The 25,888-nt window shown below is 43.0% G+C and overlaps 1 long non-coding RNA gene across 5 annotated transcripts in view; it reads right to left on the bottom strand.

Annotated features, from left to right (window-relative positions):
• The window catches only part of LOC116993182, a 95,730-nt gene that overhangs the window by 9,641 nt on the left and 60,201 nt on the right, over positions 1-25,888 (bottom strand). Inside the window, exons 3-6 of one of the 5 annotated variants that reach the window (XR_004417210.2) lie at positions 19,768-19,940; positions 14,097-14,400; positions 11,257-13,388; positions 6,865-6,940 (exon numbers count right to left, since the gene is read on the bottom strand). This is a non-coding gene — a long non-coding RNA (uncharacterized LOC116993182). Of the gene's footprint in view, positions 1-6,864; positions 13,389-14,096; positions 14,401-19,767; positions 19,941-20,121; positions 25,006-25,888 lie in introns of those variants that run through there. The other 4 variants (XR_004417213.2, XR_004417209.1, XR_006162934.1 and 1 more) reach the window with 4 other exon arrangements.

Genomic DNA, 25,888 nt, shown 5'->3' with positions numbered 1-25,888 from the left:
GTGAGCCCAAATAGCCTCTCAGTTATCTAGCTGAGAGGGAAATGTCCTATATTGCTGTAGGAAAATCTAAACTCTCTCCGTATGTGCATGCTAGTCCATAGCAGAAATAGTTCCAGCTACAAAAACATTATTTTGGGAATCAAAATCAGCACTTTTTCTTGTTTGAATGTGCTATTTTTCACTTTGCTTGGCACTTCAAGTGGAAGGTCATGTGGCAAATCATTATACGAGCAATGTTTATCTCTGTTTGAAGAACTCTGTCAAGAATTGATTTGGAAAAGGTTTGAGTAGTGCCTATTCTTACTTGTCAACAGTTCCATTATTCAAAGCCTATTTATGCAAAATCTTTTGTTGCACAGGTATTTTCATTTTAATTGTAGAAAGAAGCCTGGGGGAGAAAGGGAAAATGCCAATATTTTTGAAACAAGAATAGTAGTTTTTAAAATTTTAATGTTATATTTTGTCACATCCGTACCCATGGACTCTATTGGAAATTCAGGGAAATGCTGTTTAGAGATCCCCTGGTGTTTAGAGATCCCCTGAAGAGCCTTGGTGTTGAAGCTGAGACAGCATCAACCCAGGTCAGTCCAGCCTGTGCACTCACACACACCAGGAACATACATCTCTGTCCCTGCGTGCATGCACAGACACACCAAATGACAAGTTTTATTGGCCTTCACTATTTTTAGTAGTCTTTAAAGCCTTACGCAGGTTGCCGTATCTTAGAAATGCAGCTTTTAACACCAGCTGGTTTGAGTCTGCTAAGTGTTTTATCTAGCAGATTAGATTACATACCCTAGGGAAGAGAGCGACTTAACCACATTGTACAGCAGGTAAAGTGCTTTGGGGTCTGTGTTGTGTCATTAAGACCAATATGAGGAAGCAGCAAGACTTATCTTAATCTTGCTGATTGCCTCAATTAACACAGTCCCTATAGTGTCCTCCTTGATATCTAATCCCTGCAGTTTCTTGTTCTGCGTTTTGCTCTGACAATGTTATCAGATCATTGCTAAGGGTATAAAAGTACATATTAAGTAAGTGAGGATGTGGTAGTTATTTAGAGAAGCCACGTGCTTAATTTAATTGGAAATCAAGCAATGGACTATTAAGTCTTTTGCATAAGGCAAGAAATGTACTAGATAAGGGCCCTAAAAAAATATGTTTTTTTTTTTTTTATAAATAAAAGGAAGGAAAAGATGTGCAGGAAAGAAGGGTAATTATAAGCAGAATTCAAAAGCTATGCCATTCATAACAACCTGTCTACTCATGGCAAACACTTTCATCATTTGGAAATAACTCACACAGCAACACAAGCAAGCAGCAAAAAAAAGGGGGGTTGTCCTCCCACGTCTCACACATTCAAGATGTAGTGAAATTATCTCTTACACTCATGGAACTTTTCCTTATTCCTGAGGGTAGCCTCTACTCCCAGAGCAGCCCTGAGTACATTCCTCAGTCATGCAAAGACAAATAAACATGAAGAATCAGATGTAGGGAACTTGATGGAATGATAATCTATATTTTTCCAGCCAATTCTGCAAGTGATGCCTAGCATAAAGATTGCTGTGTTAAGGAAAAAAAAACAACAACCGCCCTAGCTGAGAATAAAAGTCGGTTTGGGAGGCTGACAACCTTGAACTGGCAATGAGTGCTGCTACCAGAAGCAATCCCGTGGCTGAAATTGCTTTCTGCTCTCTGATGTGCCATCTGATGCTCTGGATGGCGTTCAAGCGGTCCCAGGGCCAGGATGCTGCGGTGAGTGAGCAGGACTATCACAGCGAGAGCACCTGCGGGCCCCTCCCTGGGGCACCAGGGAGGCAGGCAGCACTCCTCCTCCCTGAGGGCACCCTGCATTGAAACCTCATCTTGAGGATTACATCCCCATCAGTACCAACTCTCTTTCCTCTGAAGACTCAAAATGTTAGCATTCAGTTAAGAGATTTTCCTTCTTTTTCCTTTCTTCCCCATGCTATCTTACCCACAGTGTGCAATATATGGGATCATGTTTTGGAGAAGAACGATGGAGAGTGAAATGTTCATCTCAAACCCTGCATATTTAATCATGTCAATCCCTAAATATTTTATCTGGATCAATCTTTTATAACAGTTCATCGCTCACTGGCTCGCTGGGCAACTGCCATGAAAGAGCACAGCAGAGCCTCTGATGGTGAACAACTGCTGCAAAGACTTTTTCCTCCCTTCTTTCTTCTGCCAAAATTTTAGGCAATGTACACCTGTTTTTGAGCCAGGAAACCCATTCTGTCTTTTGTATTGCCTTTCCTAAATGAATACCTGACTGTATATTACAGTGAGATGCCAGGGCAGCAACAAAAAGAAATATTTCTGAAAGTGTAACAGATCTCTACTCGTGTAAGAATATCCCATCCTTGCTGCTCACAATGCAAACGACACCTCATTTGCATTTCTGTAGTTTAAATGTAAATGGTCTAAGATAAGTCATTGTCAGACTCCTTCAAATATTGATGACTGCTCCAGGACCTGGTTTGTAACCATTTCTTTCTCTTCTGTCACAATTGGAGGGCGACATATTAGCAGAGATGTGGATGGAGCTTCTGGGAGGGAAAAGAATAGCTTTGCTTAGTGGGTGACAGCAAAAGAAAAGAAGGAAGTTAGGGAGGAAAATTTCCAGATGAATAATGAATTGAGCCAAGTTGGAGACTGGTGAATCTTAATTAGAAATCTGACATATCATCAGCCTCCTGTTTTTGTGCTCACTGCGCTCAAAGGGATGCTCAGCACCAGCCCCATGTCCCTGTGCCCCCCACCTCTTGGTGACTGTAATGCAGTGAGAGAGCCTGTTGTGAGACCAGGTGAGATGCAGCCACCCAGGCTGGGCACAACACTATTGCTTCTCTCATGCAGATGAAAGGGCAGAGAACGTGCCGGCAAAAATGATGGAAAAGGTGACTCAATGGCCACCCCACCTCCCTCCTGAGATTATCAGCAGGTCTGGTGAACTGTATTCAGCTTGTCTGTTGTGAATAGATCCTGACACCCCTTCCTCCTGCTTTTTTTTTTTTCCTAATGACAGTTTCAATACTTCTATCTGAGATGTCTAAGTGAAGTGCCTGAAGTTACAAAGGAGGGAGAGAGAACATCCATCTGCATCTGCTCTCTCCTGCAGAGAGTTGTCATCAGTCATCTTGTCTGACTTAGCAGGTGAGGGACAGCAAGACCCAAAGGGCAGCCCCAGAACAAGGAGGCAGGTGAGGTTCTCCCAGACTGTGCTATGAGAAGGTCACGTCCTTGGGCCTCAGTTTCTCCAGCTCTAAAATGAGAAAAGGACTTATTGTTCAAATTTATTTCATGTCTTAGAGGAAAAGTACTCAGTAAGTGCTACGGTTTATTATTCTAATGTGACTGTAAAATCATGATGTCTTTATTGCAAAATGATCTTTAAAACATGAAGCATTAGGATGGTGACTGAAATCATTAGTATCAAATTGTTCTGCTTTTGCCCTGTCACATCGATACTTCAAAGTAAAATTGTCCTGTGGGCGTTTGTAGGATTTTATGAGGATAACTTGTCTTTTCAAACCTTATTCAGGAGGGCAAAAAAGCCTCCAGATGTTTTCTTAATGAAAAAGGGCTAAGGCTTCTGCCTGCCTAATCTGAAGCTGTCCTTTAATATTTAAATTCCAAACCCACTAACAATCAACGTGATGAACAATCAACAGGATGAAAATGAGTCTCCAATTGCTCAGAAGTGGAGCAGGCAAATGTCCCCACACCTTGGTCCCACCCATGGCTGTTGTGCTCACTGACACATTGAAGGGTGAATGCCGTGGTGCCCCATCCCTCTCTCTGCCTGCAGAAAGGGAGTGAAGGTGTCTCTGCTCTCTGGTGTGAGTGTCTGCTGGCAGGGGCCACATTTCTCTGCTGCTCTGGGGTGCCTGACACCTAGCACCGGGAAGCCACACTCATGCCACAGCTCTCTTGGGTACAACCAAATACTAAAAAGATGGCACCATGCACTGTGCAGTTGCTGGGCTTGTAAAGTGTCTGGTTCTCCAAAACTGCCCTATCTTCTCTGTCCCACAGGCTACATCATCACCAGGTTAGCAAGGGCTTGGTTCCTTGTCCTTCCCCTCCATCCTTTTTCAGGTTGGGCTGCCCTGCGAAATCCTGTTTCCTCTTCTGATAGAAAGTCCAAAGGTGTTTCAGCAGGCTAGGTGAGTGCACTCTGTCTTGTGGGGACACACAAGGAGCAGCCTTCCTCCATCAACAGCTCCACTGGAGCAACTTTCTCACTCAGCCTCAACTTGTCTCTCCCAGATCTTTCATTTCCTTGCATACACATTTTGCAGATCACTAAACAGACTTGTGGATGCCTATGCTTGCCCTGTTATGACCCAATCCACAAGTACCAGGATGAAAGCTTTCTTCACCTTTTTTCTTTTTTTTCCCCAGCCTAGCTGTTTAGCAAAAAATGCTACTGGAAAATGTGTTTGTTTGCTTTTTCACTCCCTCTTTTTTTTTCCCTGTCAGTTTTCCCAAATGACCTTGGGATTTGCTAGGCAGCTTCCAAACAATTTTGATCGTATGAAAGTGGCTTCAAATGCTACAATTACAACAGTGAATTAAATATGTCTGGAGTTACTCCCTGGCACAGAACAGTTCCTTCTTTCTCATGTGATTCAACAGCTTTTTCCCAACACTGTGTGTTTGGAATGGTCCTGGGCTTGATTCTTATGTTACGTCCAGGAATTGCTGGATGAGTGCTGGTCAGCACAGGCCAAAATGGGGTAAGGGGTCATCACCCTCATGTGCTAGTGTATACATGACAGTGTGTCCATAGCCACATCTTTGTTTTCTCAGATGGACATATCCATCCAATGGATATGCCTGAAAATCCAGCAGAGATGAAAGCCAGAGAGCAGACAGCCAGCAACCTACACCAAGTCATGTCCTGTGAGCGTAGCACAGGACAGCCTCACAACAAGTTTGATTTAATCAGCTCAGGAATGAGTTGGCAGTGATTGTGAACAGAGATGCTCCAGGTCTGTGGCTGGCCTGACCTAGGGCCATTTGCTTGTACAGCGCTGCCCATGACTGCCTCAGAAAATGTGTGGCAAAGTGCTGCTCCCAGGCCCTCAGGTCAAGAGTTTAACAAGGTTGTGAGCTGGGCAAAGGAGCCACCTGACCATCTCCTCTGCCACACAGTCTCAAACCCAGTCCTAGATAGTGTGATAGAAGTCACAGAATGTGCTTTTCAGAAGCAAATATGCAGCTGGTTCTGATTTAAATGGAAAGAGCCTCTAATGGGCTGTAACCCCACCGCCACCCAGAGCTGGAAGTGCCTATGGCCCCCAAAAAGTGCAGTCCAAAGGAACTGCACAAAGCTGGAAAGGGATCCAGTTTTGAAGTGTCTGAACTATAGAAGACATCTCACAGGCAAAGCTGGGGACCACAGCAAGTCACCAGGTACAGGGCAGGAATAGACAAGTACTTCTGCCTTTAACTCTTCCTCAGGATTCCACAAGTTCCTGTCTGGCTCTACAATCAGATTTTCAAAGTTCACTTGAGCAATTTCAGGTTCTGAGAAGTTGCTTTCTGCAGGGTTTCAGGGAACCACCCCATCCCCCCCTCCTTTTGCATAGGTCTATGATATACAGACACATCTCTAAATTTAATGCCACAAGTGAAGTCCAGTGAAAGAAAGACCCATACTATGGCTCTGAAGCAGTCACTGAGTATGATTACTGCCTAGTTTTATGCCAAACAAGTCCATTAGCATTTAAATTGATTCTTAAATATTTTCGTAGAAATTCACAGCAATATAAGCTTTAAATCCAGGACTGGTAACATTGTGAATTTTATGTCTAATTTTAGATTTGGTTTTCAGTCCTATAGATTGTAATTATAAGGCCATGAAATTTCAGAGAGCTGCTTTAAAATGCACAGATTTGTGTTTCTCCTTTAATGAGTAAAAGTAAAAAAGAAGAAAAGGAAGTAAGCATTATCCCACGTCCCTGTGCAAGACTGTTGCCAAATCCTGATATTCTTGGACATAAATCCCTCAATACAGTCTAATTACATGGCTTACAAATTAAAAACCTAGACTGAAGATGTCTTTTAATGTGTATAAAAGATACAAAATATAAATCCCTAGCACCTGAACAGTCCTGTAAACTGAATGGCACAGATGTCTGTCAGTGTATATCTATATTCATAGAATCATAGAATCATTAAGGTTGGAAATGACCTCCAAGATCATCCAACATTTGGCCAAACACCACTGTATCAACTGAACCGCATTGTTCCGAACTTGGTATAAAACACAGGTGAAAAGGCTTGATTGGCCTCCATCCAGCCTCTGAACACATCCCAGTAGGGCTCAGCCATCAGGATGCTCTCCATTTGACAGCACCTGCTCAACCAATGCCTCTGTCTGGGGGGAAGCTGAAGATTTCAGGAGGTAAGTCACACTCAAAATATGCTGATAATTATGCTGTGTGGACACAAACAATATAGTCTTTGCCTGTATCAGCTGTGTTCTTCAGGCCATTAGCTTCTCTGATAAATTTTTCCACCCACTCTGGAAGCATTAAGAAAATGTTTCATATGGGTACAAAAAAGCAAAACTCAGCATAAGCAAAACCTGTGTGGCTTTTCAGTGACCTTTGTGATTAGTAGTATGTTTTCACTACATTTATTTGGTCTTGGTAGTTAATGTCACCACACGTAAATCCTTCAGAGTTTTGTGATTTTGAGAGGTGGGATTTCTCCAGATGTTGTTTCCATGGCTGAGAACTCTGCTGCCACTTAGGTCAGTCATGACTGAAATGTGAGAATCTTCAGAGACCAACAAGTTAACAAAAGGACACTTAGCAATATTGCTCCTCTGCTTGAATCTGTATTTAATTAGCTTGAGGAAGATATAAAGGCTGCTTTTTCAGGTGTGAGTTGCTACAAGACCCTGGAGGAAAAGAAAGAAACTACTTAAGGGAAGGAAGCGCTTGTGCTATTACAGTCACAGAAGGCTGACTCCATCAGTCCTGCCCTGTTGGCAAGAGCTGATAATGTCATACATGAAACACCCCTTCCCAGGCTTCTTCAGAAGCTCTAATGTGGAAACAATTTTAGATTATGAAGTACCACAACACTGACAATCCCACATCTTCGGTATTGCATTAAAAAAAAAATATCCTGGTTGAGTATTACTGAAGACGTCTGGTTTTGGTGTGAAAAAGGCTAAGTCAAGCTCTACATATTTCTTACCCATGTAACAAGCATTGCTGCAGGGAATGTAAGCATAGAGAGAAAATACTGTCACCAAATTTTATTTTACTGAGCTAAATCTTCAATACAAAGGTTGTGTTTCTCTTTACTAATGAAAGTTTGACTATGAACTGAATGTCAACAGTTCAGCAGAGTGCATTTTGCTAAGTGCTAAATTCACTTCCTTGCCAAGAACATGTATCTGTTGATTAAAACATCAGGCTACTTACACTGTGTTTGATACTGGATCAAAGGGGACACTGCACACATTTCCTCTCCCACACTTCTTTTGCAAAACACACTGTACTTGTAAAAATCACAGTTAGAAATCTCAGAAAGTTATGTGAAGAAACAAGGTTAAATCAAAAACTTACAACCCAATCATCTTGATGTGATTTAAACTCAAGGTTGCATCCAGGTGTTCCAGGCCATTTGGTGCAATCCTTGACTCTGAACCCTTGAAAAGGAGCTGAGCCTAAGAGGCCTGTGAACCTTGCATCTTTGACTATCTATACAGTTTATTACAAAATATAATCAATTTATTTCCACGAACCTAATCCAACTCCAGTAGAGCCAACAGAAACCTCACCACTGACTTCAAAACCAAAATCTATCACATTACCCAAAAAAAGAAAAAAATATCCAAACAAAACAAAAATCAAACACATGATGGATTGTTCTGTCTCCACAGAGCACAAAGTGGCTTCAGTTTTAATGCTCACACTTCAACTTTAACTCCCAAACCCGTCTGTTTTGTGCATGTTGTGGAATGTCATATTTATTAAACCATTTTTCATAGGTGTGCCAGGGCAATAATGTAAAAATAAAACCAAGTTTAGGTTTATGCAAAACTGACACCACAATTCTGGTTCTGTGCTCAGGACTTCATGCAGACTGGTGCAGGGACCAAGAGGAGTGTTCCCTCCATGGTTTTAACCAGGGTTAGATTAGGCCCTTCACTTTGAGTATTCCTTTGTCAAAAAGTTCCTAAAATCAGACATCTGAGATCTTTCAGTGCTACGTTTTCCCTCTTCCAGAGACGTTTGACTCTCCTTGAACAACACTTGCTTCTCTCACAGCCCCGTGAGAGGTCTGGGAAACAATTAAATGTGTCAGAAGGAAAACTTGTGGAGGTGCTTGTACACCTCAAACTAAGATGAAGCAGTCCCCTTCCTAAATGTAGCCAGAGTGATTTGGCCATAAAAGAGCTGCTATTATCTACCTAAATGATCTTGCTAATATCTCTTTCTTTCAGTGACTACATCCTTTTATATCTTATATAGCTGGTGAACCAAACACATAAACCTTTTCTCCTGATAGCCCATTAGGTATGCTTTTGAGGTACAACCTCAGTAATTACTTCCTTCCAATGTAATTGTATTTTAATTACACATTTAAGGCCAAATTCCTTCCTCATCTATCCCAACTAAAACTCGCTGAAACCTTATTAATTTTAATTAAGTAGGAGTTGATGCAAAATTTCTAAGTGCTCAATTTTGCATTAAAAGTTTCAAATTCATTTAAACATGGATTTAATTTCCACAAGCACTTCAATTGGTAATGTGCTCCTGAGTTTAGTCTTTCAGAGCAATAACATGAAATACATGAAACATAAAGTCCTTTCCAACAGATGATATTAGGACATAGCTCACCTTTAAATATTTCCTCATTTGCTGCAACTACCTGAGGGATGTTTGCTGCAGACTCTAACAGGATTTCTCTCTTATTAACATCAGTAGTAATGCTTCTCCAAAGGGATGAACTGCAGCTGGAAATAAACTGTCCCTTTCTGAGAGGTGGGACAGAGTTTATCAGCCAGTGCAGTAGATACAGAAAGACAGCCTGGGAATGAAGCAGGCAAACTGCCAGAAGGGACTGAGAGCACAAAAAGCCATTCTGAAGTGTTCATATAAGCAGGGAATAGATACACGGAGCTGGCCATGAAAGAGAGTGAGAAAACTTGGAAGTAAAACTTTTCACTGTCTCACTGAACAAAAAGGACAAGAAGTGACTTGAGAGAGTCACTTATTATTTTCAAAATAGTACTTGGAACAATTGAACCATCAAGAAAGTTATTTGAAGACTTGACCTGGACAGAGTAAGACTGTAGAGGGACTCAGTAATTGTGCTCAAAAGTGAAAATAAAAATATGAGGCAATTGAGCCTTATGTTTCAGATGTAAGATTTCTGACACTACGCATATCTTTGGAGACATTTTGGAGCCCCTAATTAAAAACAAGAGCTGCTTGTGGAATTTCAGAGTGCAAGGGAAATTATTGAGAGAAACAGATCCAGCCCGGGAGAGATCAGCCAGCATCACAAAGAGGTCACTGCTGAGCACTCAGACAAATATAACACATGTTACTGGGCCTCCAAAGCTCTCGGCTGAGGAGAGGGTAGTGCCCAGCAACACCTCTGGAATACAGCAAGCCGGGTATGCTGCACAGAATATCACACAGAAGGGCTGTTTGCAAAACCTTCACAGCCCAGAAGGGAGGCTCTGGCAATCACTATAGCCTACTGCCCACAGTGGACACTGAGGGATGTGCCTGTGCTGACTCCCAGTATTTCTCTTAGCAGCCACCAGTAGCTCCAGCAAAGGTCAGGCATTCTTTACCCAACATTCAGTGAACAGGTGGGAGACAGGCTTGCCTGAGCAGAGCCATGGAGCATATCCTCTGGCCAAGCATGACTGCCCACAGCAAACACTGTCAGACAGGGAAAACAGTGAACTGGCAGGGAGATAGCCCAGCCAGATCCCTGGGGGGTGGGGGGAAATCAAGCAGCATGCACAGGTCTGTTTGCTTTCAATAAGAGGATGGTGTAGAGCCACCCCAGCTCATTGCCCCAGCTCCACAGAGACCAGCTTCCTCAGAGCAGCTCTCTAGGCTTTTGGGAGCCCCAAGTGCAAAGGGGGTGAGGTTACAGGCTTTGATGTGGAACAAAACAGCAGTGAAAAGTGATTTGAGTCTGAATAATGGAAGAAAATTCTGCCTAAGAAATTCCTGTGAGAGAAGTTTAAAAAAGCAGGAGACAGAGCTGGATGTGAGAAAGACAGAAGACATTACAGTCATGTTGGACATAACATGCTGCATAAAATAGTGTGTGACAGCAGGTCAGAAGCTTGGAGTGAGTTTCAGGACTAAATCTGTAATTGCCAGTTGTGCACAAAGTCCCATGACACAAAAGAAAGTGAGATCATATGGATGTCCATCTGACCCTTCCACACCCTCTCCACTTTCACTTCAAATACAGAGAGAATGTGACACTCCCAGGCTCAGAGGATCAGGGCAGCCTCTTGCCAGCCTCTGCACCAGCTTCACATGAATCCTCAATGTCAAAATCGCTAGGATTGTCATTTCTAAAGCATTATAGACAGATACAGGGCACAGGAAGCTGGAGAGATGAGAGATTGACGTCGGAGAAACCCCTGGAGATGTTTGTTGCACATGGTGCCATTTATTGTTACAACCCATGGCATCAGCCAGATGTTACAAACCCTGCAGTGTGAAAGAGCCCCAGCACCTGATGCCACCCTCAAGCCTGGGAGGAGGTTACAAAGGCATTCAGCTTGTAAGCTCTTGAACAGACTTGAGGAGACTCTGCTAGTCGAGACCTTCTATCTGAGACTGTACAGCACCTACCACACCAAATCACCACAGCCTCAAAAAATCGTCTCTTTTCCTCAAGAATTGGAAGCCAGTTGCAGTCACACCAGGAGAGAACAGCACCAGATGCTACTGGCAGAGCAAAGCCAAAACTGAAAGATCTCCCAACATGAAACAGCATAGCTGCAGATGAGTCAGGAGAGAACTGGAGGTCAAAACAGCGCAGGGTGACCCAGGGGCTCTCCTGACTTAGTGGACTGTGAACAATTATATAGGTATATTTAATCATTGCTTGTTTCATGTAAATGTTTGCTGTTAGTGTGTGTTGTTTGTGCAATGAAGGCATAAAGAAAGGTAGGATGCTCTGGCACAAGACAACTGGACCTGTCCCCATTGTACATCTTACCTGCTGACACTGCTGAAAGCTGGTCCCGGGTAGGCACTCTGCCTGATGGCTGAGAAGTATGGCTATAGCATCATCCACAGCTGTAATGCCTCTGAAAAGAGCTGTTTTCCAATAAGGAGCTTGTTTCATTTTTACAAGCAACGAAGAGCTTTTTGGCTCTTGCTCAGCATGTGTTACCTGACATGCCAGGCGTTCCCAGCAGCCGTGAGGAGAGTCAGGCAGTGAGGAACTGCTCTGTGTACTGAGCTGAACTTGCTTTCTCGTTTTTCCAAGTCTTGGCAGACAGGTAAATTTTTTAAAGGTACTTGTTTCTAAATACAACATGTAACTCGTTTTGCTGCAGTCTATCCATCTAGTGTTCTGTGCTTGTGGGTACGAAGTTACTAGTACCAGTTAACGTGACTGAGAATTAAAAAGGAAATACATGTTTATCTATCAGAGACAGAATGGTTGAAGTTAAAATATTTCAAGGTACTCTGCAGTTTTGAAGCTCCCTGTTTCTTCTCCACTTAAATAAAGGATAGTGAAGCTAAATGATACATTTCTGCATAATTGAAAATGCACAAACACAGGGAGAGAGACCAAAAGAGAGAAGGCTAATTGGAAGCAGTTTCCCAAGCAAGTTGCTTCATCTTGGCCATCAGAACCTGCAGTTTCAAGCCATTTAGGCACTCTGGAAAATTTTCTCTGGATATGAAACACACTTACTCAGCGCCTGTCAATTCTGTGCTGCAGCCAGCACTGGGGAAAGAGGTCTCTCGGTGGCTGCAGCCAGCACTCTGGGCAGCTTCCAGTCCTCCTCTCCTGCCAACAGTAAATAAAAGCATAATGAAATAGGAACAGCTAATGCTAATGCCCAAAGGCTGATGTTGGAACGAGGAGCGTGAGAGCGGGGAATCGCAAGCAGCCTCTCCTCTCTACCGCAAAGTACTTGCAGCCCAGACACATCCCGAGCCAGGCTGATCTTCTGTGTATTCAGTAGCTCTAAGAGGGTTCTCTCTTCCATTAATTCATTCAGCCTTCTCTCAGGCTGCACTGCTCATCGATGTTTTCTATGCAGGCAGCCACACCAAGGAAAAAAGAGAATCAATATTCACTTTGGTCATGGCCTTTCCAGTCCTCAGCCATTCCCTCATGAGTCCTTGTGTTAACAACCCCATGGAGGGGATAGGAATGAGATCAGCAGCTGCCAGCAGGGCTCTGTGCCACAGAAATTTCCAAATAACGTTTTTCTCTGTCTCTTAGGGACACATAATGCAGCTGATACTTCTGCCCTTTTATTACACCTTTTTCTGTGCATAAGATTCATCTGGCAAATATACATCGAAGTAAATATAAGAAAAAATTAAAATTTAAATCTTACAAATGAGGTCAAAAAACCAAATCAATGTGAAAACTAGTTTGCAGAAGTTTTGTTCCATGCACATAGTGTATGTTAGTATTTAGTAATATGCAAAAATTACAGATATGACTTAAGCCTTCTCAGATTTTATGTTAGTTTTTCCCTCTGCAAAATAAAATTCTCGGTGGAGGAAGCATGGTATGAAAGAACTAAGAACTGTGATGACAAGATGGTCATTATTATTGACATTTTTCCTTCCATATTTTAATTTGATGGAACTAGGTAAGCACCTTTCCTAAAAGAACCCAAATTGAATTCAGTTGAGTTACTGAGCAAAAGAGTGAATTATTTTCTTAATTTCCCTTAGGAAAGAAAGATCTCTGCATTACTGGTACATGCCATCAAATTAAAATGGTGTGAAGAAGCACAAGTTACTCAGCAATGAAATGCTGTGGAGTAAATGGGAGGCAAATGTTAAAAATCCTCCTCTGAGCAGCCAAGAAGAAAATTCCTTCATGATACATGTAGGTGACATAATCTTGGGACAGCCTTTCCGTAGGTGTGGGCCTTCTTTGCATGTTCCCCAGGAGAAATCTGCACATCGTTTGTCAAAATGGCTGTAGATTTATATCTTTGTTTTCTTAGAAATATGAATCTTTGTCTATTCATTGATTTTCAGTCTAGAATTAGACTTTACAATCATGCCATACATCAGTCCTTATAGGCTTGCCACAGACTTTCAGACTCTTTCCTTAAGTTCCTATTTTCCAGTTGAATTGAAGCATGTCTTCTGAAATTAAAAAAAAAAAAAGAAAAAAAATCAAGCATTGATTTAAACACATCAGGTGTTAGAAAACTCTCAGACATAATGTGATTCCTGGTCTGAGCTGTCTCAGGGTTTTCCTCGTGTGGTACATTGGTCCCTGGGCATGAACTTCCTCCAATGCAATCATGAAATGTGATGGAGGAAGTGAAATTCTTGGTCTGTCATAGCAATTGACCTGTGTAAAATATCCTTGAAAACCTATATTTCCATTGAAAGAAGTTGGAGAAACTATAAATTTTAAAAATTACATACCTAGTATCTAAAAATGCCAGGACTAGATCCTTCAGAGAATGATACAAGCAGTTTCACATTCTGCAGTTACAAAGTAATGTGTCAGAAGGGAATATCGTTCCTATCCCAACCTTTCATGAAGCTTGTTTATACCTTGAAGTACAAGTTTATTTCACTTACTTTTTGAGACAACTTTTATTCTATGCTGGAAATCAGGGTGGCTTATTGGAAAACGCTAGATTAGCGGTCAGTTTTCTAAACTCCCAGCACAGTATCTGACATGCCTTTCTTCACCCTTATCCTTCAAAAAATACTAATTACAGCCCATAGTCATGTGTAAGCTGAAAACATTACATAAACATATTGTGTCATAGGTATAACAAATGTATGTCAAAAGAAATCAATATTTGCCCAATTTTCTTACTGATATCCCAGCCTTACCTGGTGAGTCAAAGATGGGATGTGTCATGCTGGAAGCTGCCTCCACAGGCACTGGGGAGAAGAGGCTGAGTTCTGACACAATTTCAAATCCACCTTGGTGGAATTGTAATCAGACATCTGTGTGGAGACCTCAACAACTTCCTTTCTCCTCCTTTGTCTGAGGTCCAGTTGCTTTTGGTTTTGATCTTTGTACTGGCATGGTTCCACTGCTGAGTATGGGACACCTCATCCCCTTCATGTCCTTAGTCCTGCTGACATTATTAGGTATGCTGGTGAGGCCCAGGCCCAGCCTTTGAGAGGGAAACTAAAATTAGAAGTAAAATAGATTTTGAAGTAGGAAGCACTTTTCCCATGTTGAAAAGTCACAACAGTTCTAAAATGAGAAGGCATATTTTTAGTGATTAGCTGCAGTTAATCCTAAGAATGCTTTAGGCTTTGTAATAAGTCAAACACAATATCCTCTCCTCCATGGAGAAGTGAGACGTGGGGTTTCAGAATGGAAGAACAAAAGGATTACAAATGAGGTATTTGCAATAATTCCTCCACAGCGGCTATACATGCTACATAATATTTCCCCCTAAAACAGAAATCTCCCTTGAATAAAAGGAAGAAAATTACATTAGGAGAAAGAAGTCATATCTACAAACTGCACGTAAATCAGAAGTTCATTAGGGGAGTATGCACAGAAGCTTTTGGAATGTAATTTTTACTACCAACTAGTTTTCACAAGAGTGAAGCAAGGCTTTCAAAAGCACCATTGCTCTAAGTAATTCAAATTACCTACTCTACCTGATACTATCTCTTCCCATAGAGATTACAAAGCACTTAAATTTTTACCCACTTTGTTACAGAAATCCCCAAGGAAGATTTAAATCCATTTGCAAGCACTGCTGAGAGAAGAAAAGATACCAGAAGTTTTCAAAATGACCTCCAGCACATCTAGAGTTAAAAGCTTCTTACAAGTATTATCTCTGTATCATAAAGCTCTTTGTTCAGAAATTTACCACTGGGTCTCACAAAAAAAAAAAAACAAACACTCTGGACCAAAGCTCAGTCTACAGGAGTTCAGCTAAGAAACAGTAATTCCTGTTTTTTTGTCCCCTTCTTTTTTCTAGGACTGAAATAGAAAAGATTCTACGTGCTCTACTGTTTCCAAGTATGAGGGTACTCCTATTACTCAGAAAATCACTTTAATTTCAAAATGATAAGGTGTGGGCTTATAGATGAGATTGCTGATGATGTTTGAAGCATCAGGTGATCTCTGCTGGTATAGATGGCTCAGCTGTCGTTCAGAGGCATGCACCCTCTCCTTGGGCATCTCTCCTATTTTGTAGCAGTCCAAAGCCTTGCTGCCTTGCTTTTATTTGGGCTAACCTCCCTCTGGCAGCCACAGGAGTGTGTTATAGCACAGGTCATTAGGGAAGGTATTGCTTGGCTCCTGTCCCTCCCCACAGCAAGTAAGACCCCACTTTGCAGAGTGGAAACGAACTCTGTACAGACATAAAAGCACTGGGACATCTTATCCCTCTCACAGCCCAGAGGGGAATCCAGGAGTGGGGCTGTGTTTTATTCTGGCTTCCCACAGAGCTGCTCAGCCACTTGGAGAGTTTTTCAGCAAGCCACTCCTTAGGGGAGCTGAAAGGGTTTGGATTGGGGCAGGTGAGAGCTGGCCTGGCTTCAATCAAAACCATTTCTAGCAAGTACAGTAAATTCACGAATACAAGCCGCACTGAGTATAAGCCGCATCTCTGGGTGTTGGCAAATATTTCGGTTTTTGTCCATAGATAAGCCGCACACGAATATAAGCCGCTCTGTCGTTCGCAGCGAGGACCCGCGTGCAATTAGTAAGAGAACCGCGGGAGGGCGGGGTTTACTGGCTGAGCTAAGGCTGTGCAGGCTCGGCCCGCTAGGGGCCGCTGACGGGGTCAGGTGGCCCAGCCCGGTGCTGCCGCTTGGGGCCGGCCGCCGCTGCCGCTGGGCTCAGTCACCCCGGGTCGGTGCTGCCCCGCGGTGGCAGGCAGGGACGGAGCTTCCCCCACTCCTACGGCAGCGGCGGCGGGCGGGGACGGAGCTTTCCCGCGCCCGTGGCGCCGGCGGCGGGCGCGGACAAAGCACCCCGCCTCCTCCCCGAGCCGCAGCAATGGCGGCGCGCACTTCCCGCCCCTCCCCGAGACGCGGCAATGGCGGCGCAGGGCTCCCGTCGGCTCCCGGAGCCGCGGCAATGGCGGCGCCCCCCCCCCCTCCTCCCCTGGGCTGCGGCAGAGGAGGGAAGAAGAGAGCTCTCTTGCCTCTCTCCCCGCCCCCCGTGCTGCCTGCAGGGAGCCAGGGCAACACGGTAACACTGTAACAATTGCAAAATGCCGGCTTTTACTGGCCGGTGCTTGGCTCGGCACTCTGGCTGGCACGTCTGGGGTTGTAAATGTCAGAAAATTATTAATATATTAGCCGCACCCGACTATTAGCCGCACTTCCGGGTTTCCACCAAAATTTTTGTCAAATTGCTGCGGCTTGTATTCGTGAAATTACTGTATTTTGTACTGTCATTAAGGGGGCTCACTACATTCTGCTTTGTGTGCTGAAGTTTGAGCAATCCCAAAATAAATAAAAAAAATTTTAAAAGATGATGCAGAGGATGAAGACTGTGTGGAATTAAAAGGCCCAAAGAATAAAACTTCCCATAAGTGCTACTGCCTGCCGTGCTTCGAAAAGCTAGGATTCTGTGAAACAGGAGAACTTTGCCTTCAGCTTTGGTGTACCTAGGTTTCCAGGTAAGGTCACTACTTTGCTGCCATTACAGGTCCTGCAGCTTGGTATGCCTGCAAAGCTCCTGCAGGTCACAGCAGCTGCTCAAGGAACACATGCCATCTTGAACAGAGCAGGAGAGAAGGGACAGCAGGGAAGTTGCCAGAAAATGCTGTAGTGGAAGGTGTCCCATGCATGGAACCAGATGATGTCCCTGGGTGTTGGAATCAGATAATCTTCAAGGTCCCTCCCAACCTAAGCCATTCCACCATTCTATAAAAAGACACCATCGTGGTAAAGTGGGCAGATGTCTGTATTATGGTGTCTGGTTGCTGCCTGTCCCAGCTGCACCTTGCTGCCTGTGTGAATACAGCTAAATCAAAGCTGACCATGCAACTGAGCAGCAGCAGACCAGCAGAAGAGGTGACATAATCACAGTCTCCTGGTGGCTGACAGTCATCTGAGAGAGCAACTTGTTCACCATTTTCTCTGGGGCTGGTACACGGCAGTCTCTCAACTCAAAACATGGTCTTTAGAAATACCTGGAGCTTCTGCAAATGGCTGTGTTGTATCAACAATTGAGGGAATCACAGAGCTAGAGGGGCAAATGCACAAATGCCTTAAGATACAGCATCCGTGGGAAAAAAAAAAAGAAAAAAGAAAAAAGAAAGAAAAACAATTTTAGTGTTCTTCCAGAATTGCCTCTTGCATTTACTCCAGCATGCTATATTTGGTGTAGCTGCTTCTGTAGGAGAGCTACTCTCTGACAGGTCCTCATGTAGAAGCAGCAAACCTTCAGGGGGTTTAAGCAGCTTTTATTTAGACCCACGCTTTGTTATGATACCGAGTTTAGCCTCCGTCATGCTGCTTACTGAAATCCCAATGTCTGTGGCTGCTCACAGGGTCCACATTTCTTGGGTTTCACTGATTTCACAGCATCACTGCCCATGCAAAACTCTGCTCCTGTTAATCCAAATCTTTGACTGTAGCTCAGATGTCTGGTGATGGAGACAGGGTGATGGCAAAGACAGCATGCAATGTACACTGATGGGGACAGGAACACTGTGTAGCTGTCAGCACAAAGAAAGGGAGGCTCATCTTGCAGCAGCAATATTTGGGACAGAAGGCTGGAAGATCAATTTAACTCCTTTGATGTGTCATATCTTGCTGCTAAAGGTTTAAATGCTATTTCTGTCTGCCACATTGATTTTCATTATCGTGAATCCTCTTCCTGAGGTAAAGAATTTCTCTCAGAGAAGTTTCTTAAATTTGTTTAGTTTGCAGTCATGTTATGTTTTAAATTACAACACAAATACCTGCATGCCTATATGCACCAGCTCATATTATTCATAAGAAATCTGTGTACAGTACTGTGCAATTCTAGTTTTCCATGACAACAGCATTTAAATTATGTATTTTCTTAAAAAAAAAAAGAAAAAAGAAAACAAATCATCATTCATTCAACTTGCAACTTCAACACCCTGCCCCACTGTTCCTCTGCCATTAATCTGGAGATTGGGAGGCATTAAGTGACGCAAGACCTTTGAATCTGCCCCCTCAGAAACTCTGACAGCTCAGAACATTGTATGTTCTCTGTTATTGTTCCAAAATATCAGCTTGCACACTCCAAATCTATTTAAGAAATACTGATTTAATCATATACTCCCCCACATTTCTGCAACTGCCATCACTATTGTGAGTGTTAATATGCTGAGTGGGACAATGGTGGTGTTTTGCTGCTCCAAAGAAAAATTTTTTTCTCATAAATTCCAGGAATGGGCTCTTTCAGCTGCTTTAACTACTTTATTTAACAAATAATCTTTGCAATAGGAGAATTTGGCTCATCATGCAGATTTGTGTTCTTTATAAATGGAAAATAATAGCAGACTGTCTTCTTCTTGTGTCAGTGCTTTTATTCCAGTCAAAGTGAATAAAATAGTTCTTGAAGAGAAAGGCACAAATCAACCTGCATGAAGAACCTGATGATGATGATGATGATGATGAGTGCAAGTTTGGGTGTGACATTCTGGTGTAGTGCAGTTCTTTCCCTGTGGCACTTGGGGTTTGCCTGGTGGGGCTTGATAGTAAACCAATGAAAGTTCTTAAGGCTGAGATTAAAACCATGCATGCTGTTACTGCTGGAAGAGCTGTTTGGAGGAGCCTGAATGTTCCCAGAATAGTACAGTTTCTTTAACATAGCTACAAGCAACACATCAAGCTCCAAAGAGATTCTTTTTTTAGGCTTGGATCTAAGGAGGTGGGGGGGCTGACAATGACAAGCAGGCATTCATTTTTCATTTGAAGGATAGTAATACATCTACTAAACACTTAAAGACTAACAGCATAAAGTCTTGGCAATCCCATCACTTTGCCCAAATATAATAGTGTCAGGATTTTGGTGTTGTTAGAAAAAAAGAAACGCACAATGTTTAAGACTACAACATAGCATTTTTCATAATAATAATAGTAATAATAATAATAATAATAATAATAATAAATACAAAAATATCTGGAAATACATGAAATAAGGGCGTTTTTCTTGCCTTTTTGTCTGGGTGAAGGTGTTGCAGTTGCTCCTGCATAACCATATACATCAGCCATGTGGTAGTACATGGAGGCTCTGGCAGTGTAAAAAAGGCCACTGGATTTTGCAGTAATTGCACTGCAACTTTAAGAAATGTCCTGTACATTTAGCATCCCACAGCATACTTATTTTTTTGTATAGTCACAGGATTTAATGACCCTAGGCTGTATTTTTGAAGGGATTATTTGGGGGTTTATGTTTTTCACTGCTCTTTGAAGAGTTCACCTTCCTGAGCAGTCTGGTGAATGCAGTTTAGTGTTTCTCAGCTCCTCCATGGAAAGAAAGGAAAAATCTTGTGGTTAGACCCAGACATTTAGTTTTCTTGAGCATTAGGTACTTCCTTACCTTCTAGCCAGCTTGGTTCCCTGGCTTACAGCTCTGGGTTTCCCTGCTGTCTTGGTCGTGTGCAGAAAATACAATCCAATTACTTCTTCCATGTGGAGAAGATGCAGAGAGTCAGCAGAGATAAATAGATCCCTGCAGGGCAGAAAGACCCATTCTCTGCAAAATAATGAACCCTGAAGAAAAAGAAAAATAATGAGAAAGAAAAAAAGAAAAAGAAAAAGAAAAAGAAAAAGAAAAAGAAAAAGAAAAAGAAAAAGAAAAAGAAAAAGAAAAAGAAAAAGAAAAAGAAAAAGAAAAAGAAAAAGAAAAAGAAAAAGAAAAAGGAAGAAAGAAAAAGAGAAAAACACAGCTTACAACTGAAGACCCCACGGCCCTGAGTGAACTGAAGTTGAAGGTTCATGTAGTTTTGAATCATTGCTTGAGGCTCTCTTCAGAGTCAAACGGATCTCAGTTCATCCACTGGTTATACATTTAATCCTGCTTTAGCGGCTGCAATCAAGTCAAAAGTTTTTACTGTTTGGGAGGGTTTTGAGTGAAAGCTGATACGGCATGTGGTGAGAGAGAGCTTTCTTCAATTCTACAGACCTGAAATAATCAGTACCACAGTGTGAGCTCCACTTCATTCAGATGCAGTGTAGGCCGAAACTTTTTTCCTAGTCCTGGATATTCTTCACAGAGGTGTGAGCCTGAACATTTCTGAAGCAAACACTGGCATTATCAATCACAGCAGCACCTGAGCAAGTGATCTGATTTTAAAAGTGATGAAATGGAAACTGTTGGTGCTTTTTCACCTCTGAACATCAGACAGTATGTTCACAGCTTTATCTGGATGGAAGCACTTGATATTAGCCAGTTTTGCAATTTTCCCCCTCTTCCAATGTGTTACAAATGTGGGTGCAAAAACCTGGGTACCACTATTGTTTGTAACAAGAAGCAGTAAATATCCACTCATCACTGCTTCACCAAGACCACATTAATTATAAACACAGATAATGGGCTGTCTTTGATGTCATTGCATTAATTGTTAGGATTTGTTTGCCTACTGTGGAAACCAGTATATTTGGGGATCTTCTTAATGGAAGCAATTCCATTTGGATATATATAAAATTGTTGATCTTGCAAAACAATGTCTGACTGTATACTTTTGAACTTCTCCCTTCTCCCCACACCAAAATTTGCCAGTTATGCTTGTGAAATTAAAAAATCATTCATTGTGTGGCAGAACACAATGCTCTTCTCCCAGCTTGTAGATATGGTGATGTTCACTTTCTCAGGCACACCCAGAAGCCTGAACAACTTCTATAAATTCAAGGATCCTCTCCACATTGCACATGCACTGGTGTAATTCACAAGCAGCAGCACACAAGCTGCTGTGCCCTCAGCAAAGCCCAGTCTGGGTGATGGCAGCTTTGCCCCCAGAGAGGAGCATCTGCAGCTGCAGATGGTTTCAGAGAAATCAGAAGGTGGCAGAAGAATAAGACTCTGCAACTGTAGCCACCTCTTCCCAGGTGACCTGTACATCCAAATTACCTTTTTTTTTTTTTCTGGAGAAGCTGGGAAATGCATTTGAAACACATACAAGGATATCATTCAGCCAGTTTAAGCCACAGAGGGGAAGTTTTGTGGGCTGCAGAATAGGTGAGTACAGTTTCAAAAACCTTTAGCCTCTTTTTGTAGTCTGATGCTTAATGATGGCGAGCTTATAAGCCTTTCCATAAGGCTAATAAGCATAAGCTTATTAGGCATATGCATCTGTTTCCATTCATGATGGACAAACTGAATTGCCTCCAAGACTGCTGACGTTCTCCTCTTAAAAGTCATTGGCAGCAGCTGAGCAGAATCAAACTGTGGAGTGGGGTTTGTGGAAATAGCAACCCATCACACACACATCCTTGCCCAGACAAGTTGCATTGCATAGATCTCATTTCTCTAGGAATTCAGACTCTAAAAATATTTTATTTTTGCCCTCTTTATTCTATGCATTTCATTCAGCTGTACTTCAATCACTCTCTGCCAGCCTTTCTTGCTCTTGTGAGGCTGGAGAAGTCATAAATATGGCAGATCGCTTTGAGCGTTAATGCTGGATGCTGTCCATGACTGCTGAGCTGCAATATGTGAGCCAGCGATACCACAAAGAGGGAGTTTATATTCCTTCCCTATTACATATTTTTAGTGTGTAAATCCACAGAGCAGAAGAAATTTATAGTGAAGTGAGTGCTCATGGGGAAAGTAATCTCCATATAAAGCAGTGGCAGGTACCTCTTTCTGTCTGGGACTCCTTCTATTGGGAAGTTTCACACCAGGCTGAATGAAACCCTCAGCCTGCTGTTCTTTTTTGGTGCCTCAGTGACAGGGGGGTCACTGACATTGTTTATCCATTATTCATTTACCAATGCCTCTGGGAAGCAACTTAATGTCATGTATTTTTCACTTACATGAATCGCAATAAACTGGTTTCTTCTTCAAGCCTGCCTGCACTGGGAAAATTTTCTACGTTGTTTTACAGTCAGCATAGCTTAAGCTGTTTGGAGGCTGCAGCAAGGACTTGGTAATAGACAGCAGGAGGGGAGTGAATGGTTTTTACCAACGTAGCTTCAGACTGTAGCACTAGCTACACCTACTAAAACATGAACTATTAAGACTACATAACCCAGAAATATTTCGGCTTTGTTGAAATACACATTATCTGTCTCCCTCGGACTGAAAATGCTTCTATTCCACAAACCGCTCATTCTCCTTTGAAAGGACTGGCTTTCAGTGGGAGATTGGAGTTTTTCTTGCTTTGCTTTCCTAGACTTCTTTAAAGCAGGGTATTTTAAGTCAATATATCACTAACAAGCCCAGATGAGATTTCAGTGCAGCCTTTACTGTCAGAATCAAAATTACATGAAGTACTGCATTTTGAGGCAGTGATATGTGTGCAGTCAAGAGGAGGTAGATTCTGATCTGGCCGGGTGAAATGCTCCCGGTTAAATCCCATCACGTGCGTGCCTCTGCACAACCAACACATTTGTGCACTAATAAAACCAAGGGGCTGGAAAGAGAAAAAAAAATCTCTCCAGGTCTAATAGGAAGGGTGTGAATAAATCACAGTTGAAAACATGGAGCAGAAAAGTTTGGTGGATACCCAAGAGACTGAGACGGCAGACCCTTTATTGAAGGAAAGCAGCTGAAGAGAAAGAGAAGGTGCTACACAGGAGGGAACACCCATAACTGTCCTCAAAGACCTCCTGATCTTGACATGAGCAGTATATGGGTCATTGGATGTGGTAGATTAAAAATTATCTTGTAGTTGCAAAGATACATTTTCTGAAGAACTGGAATTTGCTGTATTTCAGCTGGAGTCAGATGCACATGCTTCACTCCTTTAGACAGTCTCCAAAAATAGTAGAAGCAAGGTGGGTTGTTAAAGCATGAGTCCAAGTCCTTGTGTGAAAACACTTCCCTCAGCATGGAAGGCATTTCTACCTCGGGATAAGGCATGGCCAGGTTAGGGTAGTGGAGACCATGCCCATGGGGCCAGATCAGTCACAAGTGCTCAGCCTGTCCTGGGAGCACCAGAAGACCCTGCTTTTCCTGCCGCTGCTGTATCCCCTCCCTATTGGGCTTCTGGCACGAGGGGGCAGGGGCTGTGCTTTGCAATGTGCCAGGAATGACACACAGAAGAGGAGAAGGAAGGCAAGAAAAACTAGTTGTCTCTCAGCCTTTACCAAGCCATTTTCTTCCTGAGAACTGATCCAGGGCTCCCTGTGAAATCAGGAAGCATGTGGTCATATGAAGAGGCACTAGGACCCTCTCAAAGGAGGGATAGATCCTCTTCCAAAGCAGAAATCATCTGTAATTCCCTTTGGTTCTCCCACACATTCTCAGATGGGCTATGCTCTCATCTCAGGCTACTCCTGTGGAAGGTTTGGCCTCCAGGGTTCCCACAGCTTTGGAGGACAGTAAAAGGCAACTGGAGCTGTTCACTGACATCTGCTAAGGGGCTAGTTGGTCACTTTTCCCTTCCCCTTTTCTTTCCAGCCATAAAGGAGATTCAGTAGTCAAGGCAAGGCCTGTTGACAAGGGTGCAACCCCAGGTTCAAATTTGCTCATGCACTCTATGCACATTAGCTCATGGATCTCTATGGGCACTGAGAGGAACCAGCTTGTTCACACCTTCATGTCCTCTGCCTGACCAGGAGAATGCCTGATTCCCAAGCTGGAATTCCTGCCTGTCCAAGTGTCCCAACACAGGATCCTGACCTGTCTGCTGTGGAATGCCCCTGGAAGGAAGTGCCTGCCTCTCTTCTCTGCTCCCCTGTCCCACAGCCCAAGCAGCCTTACACCTCAGGGTCAAAGCATGGTGCTCAAAGTTAGGGTGCCATACACAGGTCTCCCTTGAGCCCTGCACTGAGTGCAAAGGGTGCCTGAGGCCACACAGCACCTTTCTATCATCTATCATCTAGTTTCCCTGCAAACAGTTCTGTACTTGCAGACACTTGAGGGTGTTATGTCCCTCCTTTTTCTTGCCTATCTGAAGCTAAGATTCCCACACAAAACTCAAATGAAGATGGTTTTGGTGGGATACCCAGTAAAAAAGCATGTTGACTGTTGAGACAACAAATCCTTTCTGTCTCTGAGAAATGACTGCATGTGGTCCTTAGTGCTAGACTGCCCAGCTTGCCTGCTATCTAATGAACCCTTATCTTGCCTCTACCAAACATTTGACTATAATCAAGGCTTTACACATTTGCTTTAGTCTGCTCTTACTTCAGCTGACAGGGTGGTGAGAACTGCCTTACTAGCTCTGTTGAGGCAATCCTGGTGGCTCTCCAGGTTGCTAAATCATCCTCCATGCAGATCCTCTCAGAACTGTGGCTTAAACACAGCTTCCATACCCTCCCTCAGCTGGATTACAGGATGGGGGCCAAGGGGTTACTCTGATCACCACGACAAAGGCAGCAGACCCCTCTCATCCTTGCACAGCCACTGCTCAGGTTCAGGTTTGCAGTGAGTCCAGTTCTTCCTATGAAGCTTACAATACAGTACAATACAGTACAATACAGATCATGAACTGTCAGAAAACTTCCCTGCATTTTCTCCATGGCAGACAGATGTGTAGGTGGGATTTTTTTTTTTGTCTCAGAAGCCTGCAGCTTGATGATTCACCAGCACAAGCTTTGATGACTCCTACCCTCCAGTGCTGTTTCCTGCTCTGCAGTTACACTGGCTGCCCAGCTGGCAAGCTGAGGGGAAACCTGCAAAGAGAGGGCATGTGAGCCAAAGGAGACTTGCAGTGAACAGAGAAGGCTATGCCTGGTGTGTCATCCAGTTTTAATATGATCAGGAATCCCCTTGGAGAGTGTGTCTCCCATATATACTGCATGCTAGGCAGCATATTCCTGTGGCACGGAAAAATATGGGAGAGTGAAACCCTTTTGAGGCTCTGTTGGAAGCTGTTTGTCAGTGTCTTCCCATCCTGGTCACAGGGGCTGTAGTCCGAGGTGGAATCAAAGATCAGAATTTTTCCTAGCATCTGGACTGTGCTACGCCAGCTTCCTGTGTGTCCTAACTGGAGGTACAACTCCAGTCATGGCCCTGTGAGAAAGGGGTAGCAGGTGATCCTGCTCTGCCACAAGCAGGCATCCATCCAGGCAAAGCGGGGAATGGCAGCAGCACACCAGTGTTAGCCCCCTCCTAAAAGGGCTGGTCCTCCCCAGAGGAAAAGTAGGCTGCAATGAGCCCTAAGTGGGAATTTGAAGCACCCACATTATAACCACATAACATCCACATAATAATTGTGGATAACACAACATCAGCTATGGACTACTGAGAAGAAAACAGCAACATTCCTTTCCATAAATGCAAGGTTAATACTTTTTATGCAATTTATTTGCTATGCTTAATTTAAATTATTTTTCATGTGGCTGTGAAAATACACACAAGTGTGAATTGCAAACTCCATTTAAATACCTGTATTTTTTTACGTTCTTCCCTTTTCAGTGAAATTTTTGGTGGCAGGCAAGCTACTGATGGACAATTTGCATACACATCTGTGGGGGTTTCTTTGATCTGTTATAATATAAATTTTTTCATAGCCAGATAATGCCTTAATTGTTTACTTACCAACTATAGAACA

Source organism: Catharus ustulatus, chromosome 1 (genome assembly GCF_009819885.2).
Source record: "Catharus ustulatus isolate bCatUst1 chromosome 1, bCatUst1.pri.v2, whole genome shotgun sequence".
NCBI lineage: Eukaryota > Metazoa > Chordata > Aves > Passeriformes > Turdidae > Catharus > Catharus ustulatus.
Note: the sequence above shows the minus strand (reverse complement) of the source record. Positions and strands in the feature narration are given on the sequence as shown.